Below are 23819 nucleotides of genomic sequence, written 5' to 3'. Positions count from 1 at the left end.
AGGATTTACATGATAATTTTTATCACTCTTCTTTTATAGAGTAAAAACAGGCTACTATTTCATGTTTATTCACTCATGAATATACTCATTGAACAGGAAGCTAGTTCCAGGCTCGTTTGGTGCTGAGGCTGAGAAGATGAATGAGGCCCAGGTACAGTTGTCAAATTATATACTCCTGACCTCTTATCACTTCAGAGCATCAGCCAAAAATAATTTCTAAAGATTTTTTAGGCCAAGAAAAGGCTCCACTCCAAGGTCAGCATTTAGCATTTCATGATTTGTCTGCCAGCAACTTTAGAAGGATTTGACACAATTTAATATTGTATTAAAGGGTGTCAGAAATTACCTGAAGTTTTATGTGTATTTTATTCTGCCTTTTGGAAACAAAGTGGATGTGTTTTCTGTAATTTTTGAAATTTGGTACCCAGGTCCGGAGTGCTAGTTGCAGCTCACTATATATACCCCTGTGAATTTCATGTGGTATCTCACAAAGATAGTTATCATGCCATTTGGTCACAGTTTAGTAATTGTGGATCTATCTAGTGCTGGAAGTGGTAGAGAAGAGATATGAAAACTCTCGTCTACTGCTTGTAGAGTTGACTTAATTTCAGTGAATCAGAAAATAGATGTTTCAATCACAACCACATTTTGCATAATTTATCACCTGATAATTGGGTACAAAGGTAATCCACAAATTGTTGTGTGTTCCTGTTGTGTTGCTGTTGCCAATACCAGATACCACTATTTCTCTTGCCATATTTATTTACATCCTATCTTCTCTTCTCCCAAGGCCTCCTGGTGGCATGGGTACCTCATGGAAGAAAAGAAATTTCTTTCAGAATTCCGTGGGCCTCTTCAGCCTGCCAGTCACATGGTCTGGGTTTGTAGAGGCAGGAAGGAGCCTCTTCTGAGAATCCTTCATCAAAGTGGATTAGATGTTAAGACTCTTAACGTCTGTGCTTCTTAGTACCTTAATCAAATTTTCAGCTGTCTCAGTCTGTGAGTAATGGATTGGAACTCTGAATAGTGTGTGTGTATATATGAGACAGAAAGAGATAAAAATAGACAGAGAGTATGAATACATGAGCATGAAAGAATTTTGTGTGTTTTGTTTTTTTTGCACTTGTCCACAGATAGTGATGTAGACAAGTAAATACACATTGGTGGACTAGTAGCTAGTACTGTGGAGGTTCCCTGGTGGTTCAGACAGTAGAGAATCTGTCTGCAATGAGGGAGACCTGGGTTGGGAAGATCCCCTAGAGAAGGAAATGGCAACCCACTCCAGTATCTTGCCTGGAGATTCCATGGACAGAGGAGGCTGGCAGGCTGTAGTCCACGGGGTCACAAAGAGCTGGACACAACTGGGTGGCTAATACAGCTAGTGCTGTAGAAGGTATAGATATCTTGTTGGACTCCTTTGTCTTTTGGTTTCATAATCAGTTTTGTTCACTTTAGTACAGTGGAAGACTATAATTTTGCTTAATTCAATACATGTTTTTTGATTATAAATCATATCCCAAGCTTAGTGCTAGATACTGTGGCTACGCAAGAGGAATAGAATATGAACCATACTCTTAAAGTGGTCTTACATATTCAATAGAATTTTTCAATGGTCTTGAGTATCATGTTTCTTTTTTAATCAGACTAATCTTTGTCAAGTCTTTCCATTTTGCTCATCCTATACCCTCTGCCTGAACACTGATTTTCTGTCCAGAATTAAAATTTTTACTTGTCCTTCAAAGCTCTGCCCAAATTCCCTTTTTCATTGAGGTTTCTGGTGGGCCAGTCCTTATTAATCCTCCCTCATTCTCTAAATTTTTCTGAAATTCTTCTCTGAATTATTGATCTAATTTAGTCCAAGTGCCCCAGAATTTATGTTTGATTGACTTAAGCAGACATCATTTTTGTCTCTAGGAATTTAAAATTAAAACACTGTGGTTGATATACACATAAAAATCCATATAGAGATAACTATCATCACATTGCATGGAACAGACACATGAAGTAAAACAAAATATTTATATTATTTACAAACCTTGATGCATGTGTTTTGCTTTTTGTGTAGTGAAGAATGAAGAATGAAAACTATAAACTGTATATTTAGAAAAGATGGGGTACATATCTGTATCTGTATGTTTGAATTGAGGGATTTGGAAATTGAACCAGTACCTTATTTTTTACTAGCCCTGGAAAGGTAAAAACACCTTGAAAGATGGAAGATGAGATTGGAAAGCTGGGAAAAGTTGAATTGCTCAGATTTGGGTTATTATCTTAGAAATACTATGGAAGGATGGATATTCCCCTGCTGCTTAATAATAGTAATATTATCTAACATTGTTGGGTGCTTCTTATGTGTTAAGTACTATTTTAAGGAATTTACAGAGATTAATATTTAATCTTATCAGCCCTATGAAGAATGTAGTCTTTTTCCTACTTGATAAATGGGGAAACTGAGGCGCAGATTGGTTCAGTTCAGTTCAGTTGCTCAGTCATGTCTGACTCTTTGCGACCCTGTGAATTGCAGCACACCAGGCCTCCCTGTCCATCACCAACTCCCGGAGTCCACCCAAACTCATGTCCATCGAGTTGGCGATGTCATCCAGCCATCTCATCCTCTGTCGTCCCCTTCTCCTCCTGCCCCCAATCCCTCCCAGTATCAGAGTCTTTTTGAATGAGTCAGCTCTTTGCATGAGGTGGCCAAAGTATTGGAGTTTCAGCTTTAGCATCAGTCCTTCCAAAGAACACCCAGGACTGATCTCCTTTAGATTGGTTAACTTGCCCAAAGATTGGTTAACTTCACCTAGGTGAAGAGTTGTAGAGTGGGGAGTCAGTGACATCATTTGTTAAACCTGAAGGCTTAAGCAGAGCCTGTGTTAATGAACTTGTTTTTCAACTAATTAAATGGGTCATTGTGTAAGTTGTTAACTTTCCTAAAGTCTTTGTTATCCATAAAATGAAGAAAATGGATCCTAGTGTCTGTTTGGGGCATCTAATTCTAATATTCTGTGAGTTAGAGATCTCCTCAGACATACAAGGTGTGTAGGAAAAAATAGCAGTCGGCACAGGAAATGATATATTCAAAGGTTAAAGGATGTGGAACAAGCTGTAAGGGCTATAGGATTTCAGAGAAGGAGGTTAAATGAGAGCTGGAGTGGTCAGGACAGGTGCCTAGGAGGAGAGATCTTGATCTGGCCTTAAGGGTAACTAATAATAATAATGCTTAATAATAGCATTTTGTTTTGAGTTCTGTTTTACATATATTATCTCATTTAATTCTTAAATCAATCTGTTGACAAACGTGTGTGTGCTCAAATGTGTATGTATGAAGAAATAGGGACTCAGAAAAGACATGTCACATGCTGAAGGTCATAAGATGAGTAGTTAGTGCAACTAGGATTAGAACCCAGTCCTGTTTTCTCTACACCATGCTTAGATAAGAGAGATCCAGTCTTTGATTCATTCACTAAGTCATTTATTTGTCCATTCATCTATCAGGTGCTCAGAAGCCCTATACCAAGTATCATGGAACATTAAAAAAGAAATGTGTATCCATAGACCCTCCCATGAGGGTATTCAAAGGTCTGGTGGGTTAGGACACAAAATATGTGTTAGGAAAAACAAAAGAATAATCACAGAGAGACACATGAGCAATTAAAAGAGATGGTTGTCACTTTTTATAATGTGTTTGCTTGTGTGCTGGGGTCTAGTTTAGTCTCCGGTTCTTTTTGAACTCTTCTTCATTGACAAACTTCTGGACAGGCTGCAGGATATCATTTTTTGTAGATTTTGCATCTGAATCTCAGAATCCCTTGAGATTGTAATCCAAACCTAGAGTGAGGTTAGAACTAGTTCAGAGAATGACACAGAGGGGACTTTGTAGAGCGCTGTGTGGATGCCAGTATCACTTGAGACTTCCAACAAAGAAATTAGAAGCCTTTAAGTTCAGGCATTCATTAGGAATCACAGTGTACCCAGTGAGAGGGATTCATTTACCACAGAGGAGGCCCACACTGAGTAAGCAGTTTAGTCGGTTCAGTTCAGCCACTCAGTCATGTCCGACTCTTTGCAACCCCATGAATCGCAGCACGCCAGGCCTCCCTGTCCATCACCAACTTCCGGAGTTCACTCAAACTCATGTCCTTCGAGTCGGTGATGCCATCCAGCCATCTCATTCTCTGTTGTCCCCTTCTCCTCCTGCCCCCAATCCCTCCCAGCATCAGAGTCTTTTCCAATGAGTCAACTCTTCGCATGAGGTGGCCAAAGTACTGGAGTTTCAGCTTTAGCATCATTCCTTCCAAAGAAATCCCAGGACTAATCTCCTTTAGAATGGACTGGTTGGATCTCCTTGCAGTCCAAGGGACGAGCTGGAAATAGAATATGAGCTTTTGGTGATGGGCACTAAACCATGCGCATTTAACAAAATGTTTGCGATCACCATTGAGATAAAACTTTATGTGTCTCTCAGTACCCTAATGGGCTTCCCAGTTGGCGCTGGTGATAAAGAACCTGCCTGCCAATGCAGGAGATACAAGAGATGTGTGTTCAATTCCTAGGTTGGGAAGATCCCTTGGAGCAGGGCATAGCACTCCAGTATTTTTGCCTGGAGAATCCCATGGATAAGGGAGGCTTGGTCCATAAGGTCACAAAGAGGTGAACACAACTGAAGCTACTTAGCACGCATATGCACAGTGCCCTAATATGTATACTCTTCATCCGAATGTTTATTTCTTTGCTGCTGCTAAGTCGCTTCAGTCGTGTCCAACTCTGTGTGACCCCGTAGACGGCAGCCCACGAGGCTCTCCCGTCCCTGGGATTCTCCAGGCAAGAACACTGGAGTGGGTTGCCATTTCCTTCTCCAGTGCATGAAAGTGAAAAGTGAAAGTGAAGTCGCTCAGTCATGTCCGACTCTTAGCGACCCCATGGACGCAGCCTACAAGGGCTCCTCCATCCATGGGATTTGCCAGGCAGGAGTACTGGAGTGGGTTGCCATTGCCTTCTCCTATTTTCTTTGTAGTTGTTGGAGAAAAAACAGATTGTGGACTTACTGGCCATTATGAATCCTCTAGGAAGAGTAGACTCAGGTTAAATTCACTGTGTTGTAGATTCAAAAGAAACTGCAGTTCAGGTTTAGCCAAGTTATAACCCATAGGTGAAACTAAACATGTAACTTGAAACCATTAGAAAAATAAATGCTGTTGTTTCATAGAACATTTGTAGAAGCAAATGAATGGTACCCCAGCCTAAAGGTCAGGATTTTCAACAACTTGCTGTAGAAAACTTACACTTATTAAATGTCACTAGGGGTTTTTGTGTAGTGGATGACTGAGGTCTTTTGTTTCTTCTATTTTCCTCATGGCAATAAAGTTGAAATTTAGAAAGCTTTCAAAATGAAATTTCTCATAGAAGTTATAACCACAGGTTTTAAGTTTTCATCACCTAAATGTGGAACAGAACGATTGACAATTTGCGGGGGAGGGAAAGAGAGATTTGAGGACACATGTGGTGTGCATCAAGAATCAGTGTAAATCAGGAAGGTGTGGTAAGGGGGATTTCCTGTGTTACAGACCTGCTGAAATAATGCTCCCCCACCTGCCATCAGTACATTCCAAATTAAGGTGCTGGCTTTTGCTGACACCTTGCAGGGATGGTGTGCCCGTTACCTGACACGTTGTAGTTTCCTTGAAGCTTCAATCAACAGTTGGCTGCTAGGAGAGGTCATCCTGGGGATAATGTGTTACTTTGATTGTGTCCTTTCTTTTGTACCCGATGAGTTTGGCTGGTACGTACCTGTGGGGCCAGACTAATATTTTGTTCTTTTTTTATCCTTGCCATAGGACAGTTCATTTCCACATTTCCAGTCTGATAATAATAACTGCCAATTATTGAGCACTTATACATCCCAAGTACTAGGCCAAAAACTCTTCAAAGGTGATCGGATTTTTTGTTCCTCACAACCCCTATCCTGTTTGATAGAAGCTTAGAGAAGTTACTCAGTAGTTCTGAATTCTGGCTTCATTCCCCTAGTTAGGGGAGCTTTAAAAATTATTGGGTCAAAGGAGTTAGCAGCAGCAGCAGCAGGCTAATTAAATCAATTTCTGGTGGAGCCAAGGCTTTGTGATTTTTAAAAATCTTTTTAGAATCCAGGTGGTTCTAAAGTGTGCACTGGAGTAAGAATCCCTGATGAAGTGATTTGCATAAGGTACTCCAGTGGGTCTGCTGTGGAGTTCAAGTCTAGACAGTCTGAATCTAGAGACCAGGTATAGTCAGCTCTACTTCAGTGTGCATGTAAATCACCTGGGTATCTAGTTAAAAATGAGATTCTGCTTTTTCAACAAATTCCCAGGTCTTGCCCATGCTGCTGATCTGGGTACCACATTTGGAGGAACTAGGCTTTGCTACTGGTTACTAGTACTAGTACCTATGGTAGCCAGAAGAGGTAAATGTTCTCTGAAAGGCAGCAGCAAGATGGAGAGCTGGGAGGGGCTTCTCAAACATTTTACTTTAGTAATGATGGCAGGGATCATAGGCTGATTATATAGACTTTTCAGAGTTTTCCGAGGGCTAAGGCAATGGCACCCCACTCCAGTACTCTTGCCTGGAAAATCCCATGGATGGAGGAGCCTGGTAGGCTGCAGTCCATGGGGTCGCTAAGAGTCGGACATGACTGAGCAACTTCACTTTCACTTTTTACTTTCCTGCATTGGAGAAGGAAATGGCAACCCACTCCAGTGTAATTGCCTGGACAATCCCAGGGACAGCAGAGCCTGGTGGGCTGCCGTCTATGGGGTCGCACAGAGTTGGACACGACTGAAGCGACTTAGCAGCAGCAGCAGCAGCAAACAACCTGTTTCAGGTTATTTTCCTGTTCCTGAGATCCTTGGAAGTTTAAGACTGGCAAAACTAGTTAAAACATCACTTGTTGAGGTGCTTTCATTTATTCAGTTCAGTTCAGTTCAGTTGCTCAGTTGTGTCTGACTCTTTGCAACCCCATGAATCACAGCACGCTAGGCCTCCCTGTCCATCACCAACTCCCGGAGTTCACTCAGACTCACGTCCATCGAGTCAGTGATGCCATCCAGCCATCTCATCCTCTGTCGTCCCCTTCTCCTCCTGCCCCCAATCCCTCCCAGCATCAGAGTCTTTTCCAATGAGTCAACTCTTCGCATGAGGTGGCCAAAGTACTGGAGTTTCAGCTTTAGCATCATTCCTTCCAAAGAAATCCCAGGGCCAATCTCTTTCAGAATGGACTGGTTGGATCTCCTTGCAGTCCAAGGGACTCTCAAGAGTCTTCTCCAACACCACAGTTCAAAAGCATCAATTCTTTGGTGCTCAGCCTTCTTCACAGTCCAACTCTCACATCCATACATGACCACAGGAAAAACCATAGCCTTGACTAAATGGACCTTTGTTGGCAAAGTAATGTCTCTGCTTTTGAATATGCTATCTAGGTTGGTCATAACTTTCCTTCCAAGGAGTAAGCGTCTTTTGATTTCATGGCTGCAGTTTACTAGTCAGGTATAAATGTGAGTTGTAATTTAGGTATAAATGTGAGTTGTAATTGTTAAATTGGCCACCTTTCAAAACCTCGTCCTCTTTTTTTAGGGAGGCTGAAACAGGAATTCAGAGATGAGAAGTTACAAGAATTCCAGGAAGTTTAAATTAAATGCTCATTCAATAAACATGTATTAAGCACAGTTACTAGGTATCAGCATTGCAGTATGTTCTCCCAAAGGATACAAAACTGAATGGAACACAGTCCTTACTCTGATAGAACTTACACTTTAGTGGGAAAAACGTCATATGTTTACAATAGATAATGATGTGATGAAAGTATAAATAGACAAACTACAGAGGAAGAAGCAGTAAACTTTATCTGAAATAGTTGAGGAAGACTTCATTGGTATCACTGTTATTACTTCTGATTGTCATAGATGTTATTGTTTCTGATTATTGTAAATATTTATAGGAGTTTAGGTTATTAGAACATTGCTGAGATTTCTTAATGTTTCCTCTATATTACATAATAGTTTTATTATTTTGAGATTAAGTGTGCAGATGATTCTCATCAGTAACATGCATGAAAAAAATTGAGATTAAATGTATTTTCTTCTGGAAACAATATCAGTAACATCATCAGTCTACATTTATTGAGCACTTCCGAGATGCTATAAGCATTGTCTTATTTAATCTTTAAAAAATGGCTTTATTGGTATATAATTTACATTCAATACAATTCACACACCACTTACACACTCGATGGCTTTTAGAATATTCACAGAGTTGTGCAACCATCACAATCACATTTTCATCACTACAGAGGGAAACCTCACATCCCTTAGTTATCTCACCCAATCTCCTCGCACACCCAAATGGAGGCAACAACTAATGCACCTTCTGTCCCCATGGATTTGCCTATTCTGGGTATTTCAGATAAATGAAATCATACAGTCAGTAGTTCTCTGGGAATAATTACTTTAACTTAGCATAAAGTTTTAAAGTTTCATCCTTTTTATAACATATATCAGTACTTATTTCTTTTTATTTCTGACCAGTATTAGACTGTATCGATATACCATATTTTGTTTATCCCTAAAAGAATGTTTCTTTTAGTTCATGAGTGTAATGAAACCTTTTTGATGCAATGCTAAATCTCCTGCCTGACTGTTTGATTGCCTTTGATATATCTTACTTTTCCGTTGGTCTTACTGTCGCTGTCTTAGTCTAGACCATCTGCTAAAGTGGTAATCTCCTAATTGGTGTCAGTAGCCCCATTTTCTTTGAAACAAAGGTAATAAACAGTTCTTGAGCACTGACCCTCTGCAAGGCATTTTATATTATGTTTCATTTAATCCTAACCAGGCAGATTTTCTCACCTCTTCAAGTTAAAGAAGTGCTTCCCTGTTGACTCAGCTGGTGAAGTACCCGCCTGCCAGTAGAGGAGACATAAGAGACATGGGTTTGATCCTTGGGTTGGAAAGATCCCCTGGAGAAGGAAATAGCAACCCACTCAAGTATTCTTGCCTGGAAAATTCCATGGATAGAGGAGCCTGGCAGGCTACAGTCTTTGGGATCACAAAGAGTTGGACACACACACACAAGTTGAGGAAACTGAAGTTCAGAGAGGTTAAATAACTTGTCCTATCTTTACAACTAGGACTTGCTAGAATCAGAGTTTATGATTCTAAAATTTGTGTTCTTTTCAGCAATACATGGTTGCTTCCAGTCCATTTTAGAGTTTTGTAGTATCTGGTTCAGTGATGAGTACATTGTGGGTGGTCAGAATGCTTACTTACTTGTTTTGAACTCCTATTTTAATATACCCTTACAGAATTTAAAAGCCAGAGAGGGACTAATGATCCTCTTACTATAAAATTATAATGCCTAAGGACTCACTCCACATTTCACCTTAGAGTAGACCTCTGTTCCTTGGTATCTCTGCCCTTGAGTGTGTGGTGGTGTTTTTAAAAATCATTATATGCCCTGTGCTAAGCACAGGCCTGGCACATAGTAGGTGCTTGATAAATGTTGAAGGAATAATGAATGAGTTAGCTTGTGGTGATCTGGAATCCATCAAAATTGAAGACAAAGGTCTTTAATTCACGTACCTTGAAGGTAGTTGTCCTTCCAGTGGTCGCTTCTGGATCTGTGTTTGCAATAACCATTAACCAAAAGAACCCCAGAGTCTACAGAGAATCCATGAATCTAATCTAATGAAATATTCACATGCAGAAAACAGAGATCTTTAGGAGTTGCTGCTTCCATGTGAAGAAGGAGCCCTCACATCTTGAGAGTCTTGTATTAGACAAGCTTGTTTATTCAGAAGGAAAAAAAAATATAAAGAGAGACTAAAAACAGACTAAAGCCAAACGGACAACTCCTAGTAACTGGATATGAGGCAGGAATAGAATTCTTGGATTCTGTTCCCAGCCTGGCAGTTGATTTACTCAGCTGCTCCCAGTCCCTGACTTGCCCCCAAGTAGTCGCATTTGCTTTACTAGTATAGGAGGGGGGCTGTGGTGAGGGCATGAAGTGAGCATTGTGAAATCTTGATGACATTGAAAGACTGATGAGTTACCACCATAGACACCAGTTTCATGCTCATTCTTTGACAGTCTTGGTTTACTGGAAGTTAGAAGAGCTCTGGAAATAACTGTGAGCATAGTTTGAGAAATAAAATTTTCTTGAGAATGAAGGAATATAGGGTGGATTTTTTTTAACAAACATTAACCTTTGATCCTTTTCATGGGTTTTTAGTTGTGGTCAGGAGTATTTGGAAATGAAGGAATATTATTCTTTTTATCTTTTTTATTTTTCTGTAACTGCTTAATATTTGGGAATTGATGAACTACAGATAATGATTATGTGCCATTGAGTCAGTGTCATTTCCAATATACCAAGGCCATTTGGGAACCAGTTGTAAAAGGCATTCCTTGAAAGATGAAATTGGGATTGGGGATCAGATTGTGCAAGACAATCTGAGAATTAACTTGAGAGTTAAGTAAAGGGGTTTGGGTTTTATTCTTTACATAACAATCAAGGAAAGGTTGTGATTAAGAAAATTATATGTGATATTTTAGGAATATTTGTTTCATAGCTCCTCACAGAACAGAAAGTGGTAGATTCCTAGCTGCAGAGGGACCAAGGAGAGACTAGTGAGAATATCCAGGAGTGAGACGTGGACAGATTACATTAGTAAAGCAGCAATGAGACAGAAAAGGAATAGTTGGGGAGTCATTACAAAGGAAAAATTGACAGGACATGGTAATTGATTTGATATGGATAGTATCCTCTGCAATTACTTTGTGCTCCATTTCTAACATGAAAGGGAGACTCTTTTTAAAAAAGAGATTCATTGGGATCAAACGGAGCTTACAAACTGAGGGATTAATAACATTGGCATGAGCCAAACTTAATTTTTTAAAATGTAGTCAGTGCAAAGCAGGTTTTTGGCTGTCAGTTCAAGTAGAAATAATCTCCTTTTTCACTTCTTTCTTTTCCGGACTTTTCTTTCAAAAGGCAATTAAAGTCAGACAGTTGGATTATTGAGGATGGGGTTAAAAATCTTTTCTAAGTATTAGTACATGGGAAGAAAACACTTTTGTATTTCATATCTGTGTGACAGTTATGAATCTAGTTAACATGTAGGGGGAAAATCTTTCCTGTAGCTAATATGCACTCTTAAACCTGCCCTGTCATCTTACAGTATTATATTCTTGCTTATAAATAAGGACTAGGTAAGTGAGTGGATGGCTCTGTTAATTGTCATCATCTTATCACCATGTTGGAGGAGTAAATGGCAACCCACTCCAGTGTTCTTGCCTGGAGAATCCCAGGGACAGGGGAGCCTGGTGGGCTGCCATCTATGGGGTCACACAGAATCGGACACGACTGAAGCGACTTAGCAGCAGCAGCAGCAGCAGTATCACCATGTTGTTGTCATCATCATATAGCTTTTTCTTTTTCTTTTTTTTTTACTGATGACTTGTATTAAGCATTTAATGTGAATCAGACATTATACCCACATTTAATCTACTATTTTATTTAATTCTCATAATTTCTGCATTTACAGACAGCTGATCTTCAAGCAGGGTGCCAAGAATACACAGTGGGGAAATGATAATCTCTTTAATATATGGTGTTGAGAAAACTGGATATCCTCTGCTACTGCTGCTGCTAAGTCGCTTCAGTTGTGTCCGACTCTGTGCGACCCCAGAGACGGCAGCCCACCAGGCTCTGCCGTCCCTGGGATTCTCCAGGCAAGAACACTGGAGTGGGTTGCCATTTCCTTCTCCATTCATATGCAAAAGAACAAAATTGGACCCTTATACTATGAGCAAAATAAACTCAAAATGGGTTAGAAACTTCAAAATAAGACCTGAAACTGTAAAATGTATAGAAGGAAACATAGGGGAAAAGCTTCATGAAATTGATCTTGACATTGATTTTGTTGGTAAAAGTACAGGTAATGAAATAAAAGACAAGTGGGACTACATCAAACTAAGAAGTTTCTGCAGAGCAGAGGAAACAACAGGGTAAAAAGACGACCTGTACAATAGGAGAAAATATTTACAAACTGTCTATCTGACAAGGGGTTAATACCCAAAAATATAGAAGAGGTCCTCACTTAATAGCAAGAAAACAAATAATGCAATTGAAAACTTGGCAAGTTCAGTTCAGTTCAGTAATTCATGGTCTTTGGGACCCCATGGACTGCAGCATGCCAGACTTCCCTGTCCTTCACCAGCTTCCAGAACTTGCTCAGACTCATGTCTATCGGGTTGGTGATGTCATCCAACCATCTCATCCTCTGTTGTCTCCTCCTCCTCCCTTCAATCTTTCCCAGCATCAGAGTCTTTTCTAATGAGTCAGCCCTTTGCATCAGGTGGCCAAAATACTGGAGCTTCAGCTTCAGCATCAGTCCTTCCAATGAATATTCAGGACTGATTTACTTTAGGATGGACTGGTTGGATCACCTTGCTGTCCAAGGGACTCTCAAGAGTCTTCTCCAATACCAGAAGTTCAAAAACATCAGTTCTTTGGTGCTCAACTTTCCTTATGGTCCAACTCTCACGTCCATACATGACTCCTGGAAAAACCATACCTTTGACTAGGTGGACCTTTGTTGGCAAAGTAATGTCTCTGCTTTTTAATATGCTGTCTAGGTTTGTTGTAGCTTTTCTTCCAAGGAGCAAGTTTCTTTTAATTTCAGGACTGCCATCACCATCTGCAGTGATTTTGGAGCCCAAGAAAATAAAGTCTGTCACTGTTTCCATTGTTTCCCTATCTGTTTGTCATGAAGTAATGGGACTGTATGCCATGATCTTAGTTTTTTTAAATGTTGAGTTTTAAGCCATCTTTTACATTCTTCATCTTTTACCTTCAGCAAGAGGCTCTTTAGTTTCTCTTCACTTTCTGCCATAAGGGTGGTGTCATCTGCATATCTGAGGTTATTGATATTTCTCCTGGCAATCTTGATTCTAGGCAAAGGACTTGGAACAACATTTCTCTATAGAATATATACAAATGGCCAGCAGATCTATGAAAAGATGCTCAACATTACTGATTATCAGAGAGATGCAGATCAAAACCACAGTGAGATATCATCTCATACCTGTTAGGATAGTTATTATCAAAGAAATAGAATATGACAAGTGATGATATAGAGAAATTGAAACCCTTGTGCACTGTTGGTGGGAATGTAAGGTGCTGCAGCTGTTATAGCTGGAAAATAGTATAAAGACTCCTAAAACAAAGAATTGTCATACCTTCCATCAATTCCAGTTCTGGGTACTTATCAAAAAGAATTGATATTAGGATCTCAGAGGTATTTTCACTCCCATGTTCTTTGTAAAAATAGTCTAGGTATGGAAAAAACCTAAATGTCCATTGATGGATGAATGGATAAAGAAAATGTGGTATGTACATACAATGGAATATTATTCAGCCTTAAAAAGGCAAGAAATTCTGCCATATGCAATAGCAGGTATGAATCTTGAGGATACTGTGCTTAAAATTTTAAGAGGGTTGATCTCATGCTGTCTTCTTCTTCTTCTTTTTTTTGTTCAGTCATTCAGTCTTGTCCAACTCTTTGCAACTCTATGGACTGCAGTATACCATGCTTCTCTGTCCTTCACTGTCTCCTGGAGTTTGCTGAAACTCATGTCTGTTGAGTCACTGATGCCATCTAACCATCTCATTCTCTGTTGTCCCCTTCTCCTCCTTCCCTAAATCCCCAGCATCAGAGTCTTTTCCAGTGAGTCAGCTCTTCTCATCAGGTGGCCAAAGTATTGGAGCTTCACCTTCAAGCATCACTTCTTCCAATGTGTATTCAGGGTTGATTTACTTTAGGATTGACTGATTTAATCTCCTTGTTGTCCAAGGGACTATCAAGAGTCTTCTCCAGCACCACAGTTCAAAAGCATACATTCTTCGGTGTTCAGCATTCTTTATGGTAGAACTCTCACATCTGTACATGACTGCTGGAAAAACCATAGCTTTGACTATATGGACCTTGGTCGGAATAGTGATGTCTCTGATTTTTAATGCACTGTCTAGGTTTGCCATAGCTTTTCTTCCAAGGAGCAAGTGTCTTTTAAATTTCATGGCTGCAGTCTCCATCCTCAGTAATTTTGGAGCCCAAGAAAAATCTGCCTTTATTTCCATTTTTTCCCATCTGTTTCCCATGAAGTGATAGGTCCAGATGCCATGATCTTTGTTTTTTGAATGTTGAATTTTAAGCTAGGTTTTTCACTCTCTTCTTTCACCTTCAGCAAGAGACTCTTTAGTTCCTTTTCACTTTCTGGCATTAAGGTGGTGTCATCTGATTATCTGAGGTTATTGATATTTCTCCTGGAAATCTTGATTCCAGCTTGTTATTCATATAGCCTGGCATTTCACATGATATACTCTGCATATAAGTTAAATAAACAGGGTGACAGTATACAGCCTCGACACACTCCTTTCCCAATTTGGAATTAGTCCATTGTTCCATGTCCGGTTCTAACTGTTTTTTCTTGACCTGCATCCAGGTTTCTCAGGAGGCAAGTAAGGTGGTCTGGTACCCGTCTCTTTAAGAATTTTCCACAGTTTGTTGTGATCCATACAGTCAAAAGCTTTAGCAGTCAGTGACGCAGAAGTATATGTTTTTCTGCAGTTCTCTTGCTTTTTCTATGATCCAGTGGATGTTGGCAATTTGATCTCTGGTTATTCTGTCTTTTCTAAATCCAGCTTGAACATCTGGAAGTTCTTGGTTCAGGTACTGTTGAAGCTTAACTTGGAGAATTTTGAGCCTTACTTTGCTAGCATGTGAGATGAGTGCAATTGTTCAGTAAGTTGAACATTCTTTTTTGTTGCTCTTCTTTGGGACTGGAATGAAAACTGACCTTTTCCAGTCCTGTAGCAACTGCTGAGTTTTCCAAATTTGCTGACATCTGAGGTGCAGCACTTTCACAGCATCATCTTTTAGGATTTGAAATAGCTCAGCTGAAATTCCATTACCTCCACTAGCTTTGTTTGTAGTAATGTTCCCTAAGACCCACCTGACTTTGCACTCCAAGATTTCTGACTCCAAGATGTAGGTGTGTGATCACACCATCCTAGTTATCTGGGTCATTAGATCTTTTTTGTACAGTTCTTCTGTGTATTCTTGCTACCCTTTCTTAACATCTTCTGCTTCTGTTAGGTCCATGCCATTTGTGTCCTGTATTGTGCCCATGTTTGCATGAAATATTCCCTTGGTATCTCTAATTTTCTTGAAGAGATCACTAGTCTTTCCCATTCTATTGTTTTCCTCTTTTTCTTTGTGTTGTTCACTTAGGAAGGCTTTCTTATCTTTCCTTGCTATTCTTTGGAATTCTGCATTCAGATGTGTGTATTTTTCCTTTTCTCCTTTGCTTTTCTTCTTTTTTCAGCTATTTGTAATGCCTCCTCAGATACCCATTTTGCCTTTCTTTTTCTTGGGGATGGTTTTGATCACTACCTTCTGTACTATGTTACGAACCTCCACCGGTAGTTCTTTAGGCATTCTATCAGATCTAATCCCTTGAATCTATTTTTCACTTCCACCGTAAGGAATTTGATTTAGGTCATAGCTGAATGGTCTAGTGGTTTTCCCTACTTTTTCCAATTTAAGTCTGAATATTTCAATAAGGAGCTCATGATTTGAGCCACAGTCAGCTCCCGGTCTTGTTTCTGCTGACTGTATAGAGCTTCTCCCGCTTTGGCTGCAAAGAATATAATCAATCTGATTTTGGTATTGACCATGATGGATGTGAGTTTGAGTGAACTCCGGGAGTTGGTGATGGACAGGGAGGCCTGGCGTGCTGCTATTCATGGGATCGCAAAGAGTCGGACACTACTGAGCAACTGAACTGAACTGATCTGGTGATATCTCTGTGTAGAGTCATCTCTTGTTTGTTGGAAGAAGATGTTTGCTATGACCAGTGCGTTCTCTTGGCAAAACTCTGTTAGCCTTTGCCCTGCTTCATTTTGTACTCCAAGGCCAAATTTGCCTGTTACTCCAGGTATCTCTTGATTTCTTACTTTTGCATTCCAGTCCCCTATGATGAAAAGAATGTATATATATATATATATTTGGTTGTTAGTTCTAGAAGGTCTTGTAGGTCCTCATAGAACTGTTTGACTTCAGCTTCCTCATCATTTGTGGTTGGAGCATAGACTTGGATTACTGTGATATTGAATGGTTTGCCTTTGCAACGAGCATAGATCATTCTGTCATTTTTGAGATTGAACCCAAGTGCTGCATTTCATACTCTTTTGTTGACTGCGAGGGCTACTCCATTTCTTCTAAGGGATTTTTGCCCACAGTAGTAGATATAATGGTCATCTGAGTTAAAATCGCCCATTCCAGTCCATTTTAGTTCACTGATTCCCAAAATGTCAATGTTCACTCTTGTCATCTCCTGTTTGACCACTTCCAGTTTGCCTTGTTTCATGGACCTAACATTCCAGGTTCCTGTGCAATATTGTTCTTACAGCATTGGGCTTTACTTTCTCCACCGGACACATCCACAACTGGGCGTTGTTTCCGCTTTGCCTCAGTCTCTTCATTCTTTCTAGAGATATTTCTCAGCTCTTCTCCTATAGCATATTGGGCACCTACCAACCAGGGGAGTTCATCTTTCAGTGTCATATCTTTTTGCCTTTTCTTACTGTTCATGGGGTTCCCAAGGCAAGAATGCTGAAGTGGTTTGCACTTTCTTTCTCCAGTGGACAACATTTTGCCAGAAGTCTCCACCATGACCCATCCTTCTTGGGTGGCCTTACATGGCATTGCTCACAGTTCAGTTGAGTTAGACAAGGTTGTGACCCATGTGGTCAGTTTCCTGCCCAATACATAGTAGATAAATAACAAATGGTGTTTACTCTCTTCTTTTACGTGAGTCATGGCATGATTGCTATATAAAGTGATCTGTGGCAGAAAGGACTCTGTATGAATTAAGTTAGAAAACAGCCACTGGGAGGCAAGCAGTAGGGGAGATACATGTGGGGCAAGAGAAGCATCAACATAGGGTAGTTCACAGAGGGTTGGAGGCACCCTTTTTGCTTCCTAAGCTGGGCAGAGCATCTCTTGGGCCTCCTCTGACTAAGAACAGTGAGAACTCCCCATTATTCAGTGTGGTCAATCTATTGAAAGAAAGGCAGGACATTCCTAGGATATTTAAAGGGTTTTCCTCTATCTCAAAAAAGATATGCCTCTCCCTTTAGAGCCACAGTCAGAGCTCATTTAGAAGAAGATTTTCTACATAAATAAAAATAAACAGGCAAACAAAACATAAAAAAAATCATGCTCGATAGGAATTGGTTATATGTACCATCAATCGAGTTCTTTCAGAATACTAGTTTAGTTAGTTTAAGATGCAAATCCACTCTTAATTTCGGTTTGGTATTGTTTTATGTATAGGCCTTACTCGGCAATCTTCAGACATTGCAACAGAGAGCACTTGATTAGAATTTCCACACAATAAGAAAAACCACTTTAGTAAGTTATGCTTTTTAAACAAGGGCCTCTCTTCTCCCAAACATGTATCTTTTCTTCCTCAATTGTCTATCTGACATGTATAAAAGGAAAGATACATATCTCTGCCTTTTGGAGGAATGAAGAATCTACCATTTAAACTTGCTCTCATGTGTTTTGTTTTCTTGGCCTGTTTATATAAATATAAGAAGCCAGAAGCCAGTGAAAATAAAAATCATGAAGCTATCCATGAGACATGAAGAAGCAGACTCCTTGCGTGATAAACAAGCTCAGCTGCAGGAAGATCTATGGTCTGATATTCATTATTGAAAAACTTCCATTGGATGGACAGTTTGTCCAGATGAGTTAGTTAATTTTAAGAGCTCTCTGTCCTCTTAGAAATATACCATTCCAGATTGGCTGAAAATGTGTTTATTTTGAACATTCATCAGTAATTTTGGGTCAGCCACCCCACAGCTTGGTTTGCTTTGGTGCCAGCTGCATGTGTCAGGAAAGTTAGATGTCTCTTGTTTTGTTAAAAGGAGGAAAAGTCATGTGGGGGAATGGGACTCTTGGAGAGAGAAGGGAGTGTGGAGTTTTCAGTTTGCCTCAGGATTGAGAAGCTATGAGGAGAGGCTAGTCCATATAACCTGTAAGGAATTCAGGGGCTTTTTCCAAGGATAACTTCTCTTCTCTGCAAATGAAATTCCATTTTGATATTCCAAAACTATTTAAACAAATCATTTCACTTGTGCAAAAGCTCTTTTTCTATGCTAGATTTACTAATCCTTACAAGTTCTATTTGAATCCTGCTTTTACTCCTAAATTTTTTGTTATTGCTGCTGCTGCTAAGTCACTTCAGTCGTGTCCGACTCTGTGCGACCCCATAGATAGCAGCCCACCAGGCTCCCCCATCTCAGTGGCTTTGTTAAGCCTTCTCTTGTCTAAAGTTCTGAAGCAGTAGGAGATAAGAACCATTGCCCTTTACCAATGTATTATACTCTTTGTGTTCTCTGGTGGCTCAGTGGTAAGGAGTCTGCCCTGCCAATGAAGGAGACATAGGTTTGATCCCTGGTTCAGGAAGATACCCTGGAGGAGGAAATGACAATCCACCCCAGTATTCTTGCCAGGGAAATCCTATGGACAGAGGAGCCTGATGGGCTACAGTTAGTGGGGTAGCAGAAGAGTCAGACACAACTTAATGACTCAGTTCAGTTCAGTCGCTCAGTCATGTTCGATTCCTTGCGACCCCATGGACTGCAGCACGTCAGGCCTCCCTGTCCATCACCCACTCTCAGAGTTTACTCAAACTCATGTTCATTGTGTTGGTGATGCCATCCAACCATCTCATCCTCTATCGTCCCCTTCTCCTTCCTTTAGTCTTTCCCAGCATCAGGGTCTTTTCCAGTGAGTCAGTTCTTTGCATCAAGTGGCCAAAGTATTAGTGTTTCAGCTTCAGCATCAGTCCTTCCAATGAATATTCAGGATTGATTTCCTTTAGGATGGACTGGTTGGATCTCTTTGCAGTCCAAGGGACTCTCAAGAGTCTTCTCCAACACCACAGTTTGAAAGCATCCGTTCTTTGGCGCTCAGCTTTCTTTATAGTCCAACTCTCACATCCATACATGACTACTGGAAAAACCATAGCCTTGACTAGACGGACCTTTGTTGGCAAAGTAATGTCTCTGCTTTTGAATATGCTATCTAGGTTGGTCATAACTTTCCTTCCAAGGAGTAAGTGTCTTTTAATTTCATGGCTGCAGTCACCATCTGCAGTGATTTTGGTGTCCCCCCAAAATAAAATTTGTCACTGTTTCCATTGTTTCTCCATCTATTTGCCATGAAGTGATGGGACTGGATGCCATGATCTTAGTTTTCTGAATGTTGACCTTTAAGCCAACATTTTCACTCTCCTCTTTACTTTCATCAAGAGGCTGTTTAGTACTTCTTCACTTTCTGCCATAAGGGTGGTGTCATCTGCATATCTGAAGTTATTGATATTTCTCCTGGCAGTCTTGATTCCAGCTTGTGCTTCATCCAGTCCAGTGTTTCTCATGATGTACTCTGCATATAAATTAAATAAGCAGGGTGACAATATATAGCCTTGACGTACTCCTTTCCCTATTTGGAACCAGTCTGTTGTTCTGTGTCCAGTTCTAACTGTTGCTTTCTGACCTGCATACAGGTTTCTCAAGAGGCAGGTCAGGTGGTCTGGTATTCCAGTATCTTTAAGAATTTTCCACAGTTTGTTGTGATCTGCGCAGTCAAAGGCTTTGGCATAGTCAATAAAGTAGAAGTAGATGTTTTTCTGGAATTCTCTTGCTTTTTCTATGATCCAGTGGATGTTCGCAATTTCATCTCTGGTTCGTCTGCCTTTTCTAAAACCAGCTTGAACATCTGGAAGTTCATGGTTCACGTATTGCTAAAGCCTGGCTTGGAGAATTTTGAGCATTACTTTTCTCAAAAGTGCAATTGTGCGGTAGTTTGGACATTCTTTGGCATTGCTTTTCTTTAGGATTGGAATGGAAACTGACCTTTTCCAGTCCTGTGGCCACTGCTGAGTTTTCCAAATTTGCTGGTTTATTGAGTGCAGCACTTTCACAGCCTCATCTTTTAGGACTTGAAATATCTCAACTGGAATTCCATCACCTCCACTAGCTTTGTTCATAGTGATGCTTCCTAAGGTCTACTTAACTTCGAATTCCAAGATGTCTGGCTCTAGGTGAGTGATCACACCATTGTGATTACCTGGGTCGTGAAGATCTGTTTTTGGATAGTTCTTCTGTGTATTATTGCCACCTCTTCTTAATATCTTCTGCTTCTGTTAGGCCCATACAATTTGTGTCCTTTATTGTACCCATCTTTGCATGAAATGTTCCTTTGGTGTTTCTAATTTTTGTGATGCCTAAAGAACAACAAATTCTAGTGAATGTAGAGTGATAATTCATGTTTTCATTTTCCTAAATCACATCCCTTATGATTGTACAGTGAAAGTAAGAAATAGATTTAAGGGACTAGATCTGATAGAGTGCCTGATGAACTATGGAATGAGGTTCGTGACATTGTACAGGAGACAGGGATCAAGACCATCCCCATGGAAAAGAAATGCAAAAAAGCAAAATGGCTGTCTGAGGAGGCCTTACAAATAGCTGTGAAAAGAACAGAAGTGAAAAGCAAAGGAGAAAAGGTAAGATATAAACATTTGAATGCATAGTTCCAAAGAATAGCAAGGAGAGATAAGAAAGCCTTCCTCAGAGATCAGTGCAAAGAAATAGAGGAAAACAACAGAATGGGAAAGACTAGAGATCTCTTCAAGAACATTAGAGATACCAAGGGAACATTTCATGCAAAGATGGGCTTGATAAAGGACAGAAATGGTATGGACCTAACAGAAGCAGAAGATATTAAGAAGAGGTGGCAAGAATACACAGAAGAACTGTACAAAAAAGATCTTCATGACCAAGATAATCACGGTGGTGTGATCACTCACCTAGAGCCAGACATCCTGGAATGTGAAGTCAAGAGGGCCTTAGAAAGCATCACTACCAACAAAGCTAGTGGAGGTGATAGAATTCCAGTTGAGCTATTTCAAATCCTGCAAGATGATGCTGTGGAAGTGCTGCACTCAATATGCCAGCAAATTTGGAAAACTCAGCAGTGACCACAGGACTGGAAAAGGTCAGTTTTCATTCCAATGTCAAAGAAAGGCAATGCCAAAGAATGCTCAAACTACTGACCGCACAATTGCACTCATCTCACACATGAATAAAGTAATGCTCAAAATTCTCCAAGCCAGGCTTTAGCAATACGTGAACCGTGAACTTCCAGATGTTCAAGCTGGTTTTAGAAACGGCAGAGGAACCAGAGGTCAAATTGCCAACATCCACTGGATCATGGAAAAAGCAAGAGAATTCCAGAAAAACATCTATTTCTGTTTTATTGACTATGCCAAAGCCTTTGACTGTGCAGATCACAATAAACTGTGGAAAATTCTGAAAGAGTTGGGAATACCAGACCACCTGACCTGCCTCTTGAGAAACTTGTATGCAGGTCAGGAAGCAACAATTAGAACTGGACATGGAACAACAGACTGGTTCCAAATAGGAAAAGGAGTACATCAAGGCTGTATATTGTCACCCTGCTTATTTAACTTCTATGCAGAGTACATCATGAGAAACGCTGGGCTGGAAGAAGCACAAGCTGGAATCAAGATTTCTGGGAGAAATATCAATAACCTCAGGTATGCAGATGACACCACCCTTATGGCATAAAGTGAAGAGGAACTAAAAAGCTTCTTGATGAAAGTGAAAGTGGAGAGTGAAAAAGTTAGCTTAAAGCTCAACATTCAGAAAACGAAGATCATGGCATCTGGTCCCATCACTTCATGGGAAATAGATGGAGAAACAGTGGAAACAGTGTCAGACTTTATTTTGGGGGGCTCTAAAATCACTGCAGATGGTGACTGCAGCCATGAAATTAAAAGACGCTTACTCCTTGGAAGGAAAGTTATGACTAACCTAGATAGTATATTCAAAAGCAGAGACATTACTTTGCCAACAAAGGTCCGTCTAGTCAAGGCTATGGTTTTTCCAGTAGTCATGTATGGATGTGAGAGTTGGACTATAAAGAAAGCTGAGCGCCAAAGAACGGATGCTTTCAAACTGTGGTGTTGGAGAAGACTCTTGATAGTCCCGTGGACTGCAAGGAGATCTAACCAGTCCATTCTGAAGGAGATCAGCCCTGGGATTTCTTTGGAAGGAATGATGCTGAAGCTGAAACTCCAGTACTTTGGCCACCTCATGCTAGGAGTTGACTCATTGGAAAAGACTCTGATGCTGGGAGGGATTGGGGGCAGGAAGAGAAGGGGTCGACAGAGGATGAGATGGCTGGATGGCACCACTGACTCGATGGATATGAGTCTGAGTGAACTCTGGGAGATGGTGATGGACAGGGAGGCTTGGTGTGCTCCGATTCATGGGGTCACAAAGACTCGGACACGACTGTGCGACTGAACTGAACTGAACTGAACTGAATGACTAATGATATTGAACATTGTCTTCTATAGTTATTTGCCTTATATATTTTCTTTGGTGAAATTTCTGTTCCAGTGTTTTGTTTTTAAATGGGTTGTTTTTCTTGTTACTAGGTTGTGGGAGTTTAGTATATTCTGGATACAAATCCTTTGTCAGCCATTTGTTTTGTAAATATTTACCCCCTGTGTATAGTTTCTCTTTTCATTTTCTTAAAATGTACCTTTTTGAAGTGTAAAAGTTTTGGTAAAGATGGGTGGTCAAAAGAGTAAAAAACAATAATCATTTAAAAAAAAGTTCTACATCCTTCAATTAGATGAATTCAGGTATGCATTACTAAATTTCCACTTTTGCCTTGAGGACAAAAGGAAGCTCACAGCTAAATTCACTGCTAAATCATACTAAACCATCCTTTCCTTAAGTCTGGGATGATCCATGTGCCTTGTGAGGGCAAAGGATGATTTTGTTTTTGTATGTATTTTCAGCATGCCTGATACTGTACCTGGTAATAGTAGTAACATTTATTGAATACTCACTACATGATAGGCAGTGTGCTAAGCATTAGAAAAGTTTTTTGTTTGATAAAGTCCAATTTATTTAAAAGTTAATTTGTGCCTTTTGTGTTCTAGGGTTTACAAAATGAGTTTTAAATGATCAGAATCTACTTTGAGTTTATATTACACAGTTACATGTATGGTGTAAGTACCATATTTTCCCTCCCATCCGTCATGCCATTGATATCATAATTTCATTGTAACATATGCCATGCTTGAAACCTGTTGTTCTTATTTTTGCTTGAACCATTCAGTTATCTCTGAGAGTAACTAAAATAAGAAAACCAATTTTTTTTAACCTTCACTTACCTTTTCTGACACTCATCAACTGTTTTTTACTTCCACTTTTTTTTTTCCTTCTGCCTGAATACTTTTCTTTAACATTTCTTAAAGAGTAGGTATACTGTCAGTGAGTTTGAGAAAATTATTTCTCCTTTACCTTTGAAGGATATTTTTGCATAGTGCAAAATTTTGGGTTGACCTTTTTTTTTTCTTTTAACACTTTAAAAATTTCATTACATTTTCTTCCATGGTTTCTGTTGGGAAGTTTGCTATAATTCTTGCTCTTTCTTTTTTATTTTTGGCCATGCTGCTGGCCATGTGCAGAATCTTAGTTCCCAGATCAGGAATCAAGTCATGCCCCTTGCAGTAGAAGTGAGGAGTCTTTAACCATTGTACAGAGAAGTCCCTGTAATTCTTTTTGCTCCTCTCTAAGCAGTGTATCTTTTGTTTTCCATAAGTGCTTTTTAGATTTTCTCT

General features: G+C 39.9%; 1 protein-coding gene across 7 annotated transcripts in view; it reads left to right on the top strand.

Annotated features, from left to right (window-relative positions):
* Positions 1-23819, top strand: part of HPSE2 (heparanase 2 (inactive)) — a 716285-nt gene that overhangs the window by 9747 nt on the left and 682719 nt on the right. The gene's annotated exons all lie outside the window — the stretch shown is intronic.

The sequence above is a fragment of the Bos javanicus genome, chromosome 26, assembly GCF_032452875.1.
Source record: "Bos javanicus breed banteng chromosome 26, ARS-OSU_banteng_1.0, whole genome shotgun sequence".
Classification (NCBI taxonomy): Eukaryota; Metazoa; Chordata; class Mammalia; order Artiodactyla; family Bovidae; genus Bos; species Bos javanicus.
Note: the sequence above shows the minus strand (reverse complement) of the source record. Positions and strands in the feature narration are given on the sequence as shown.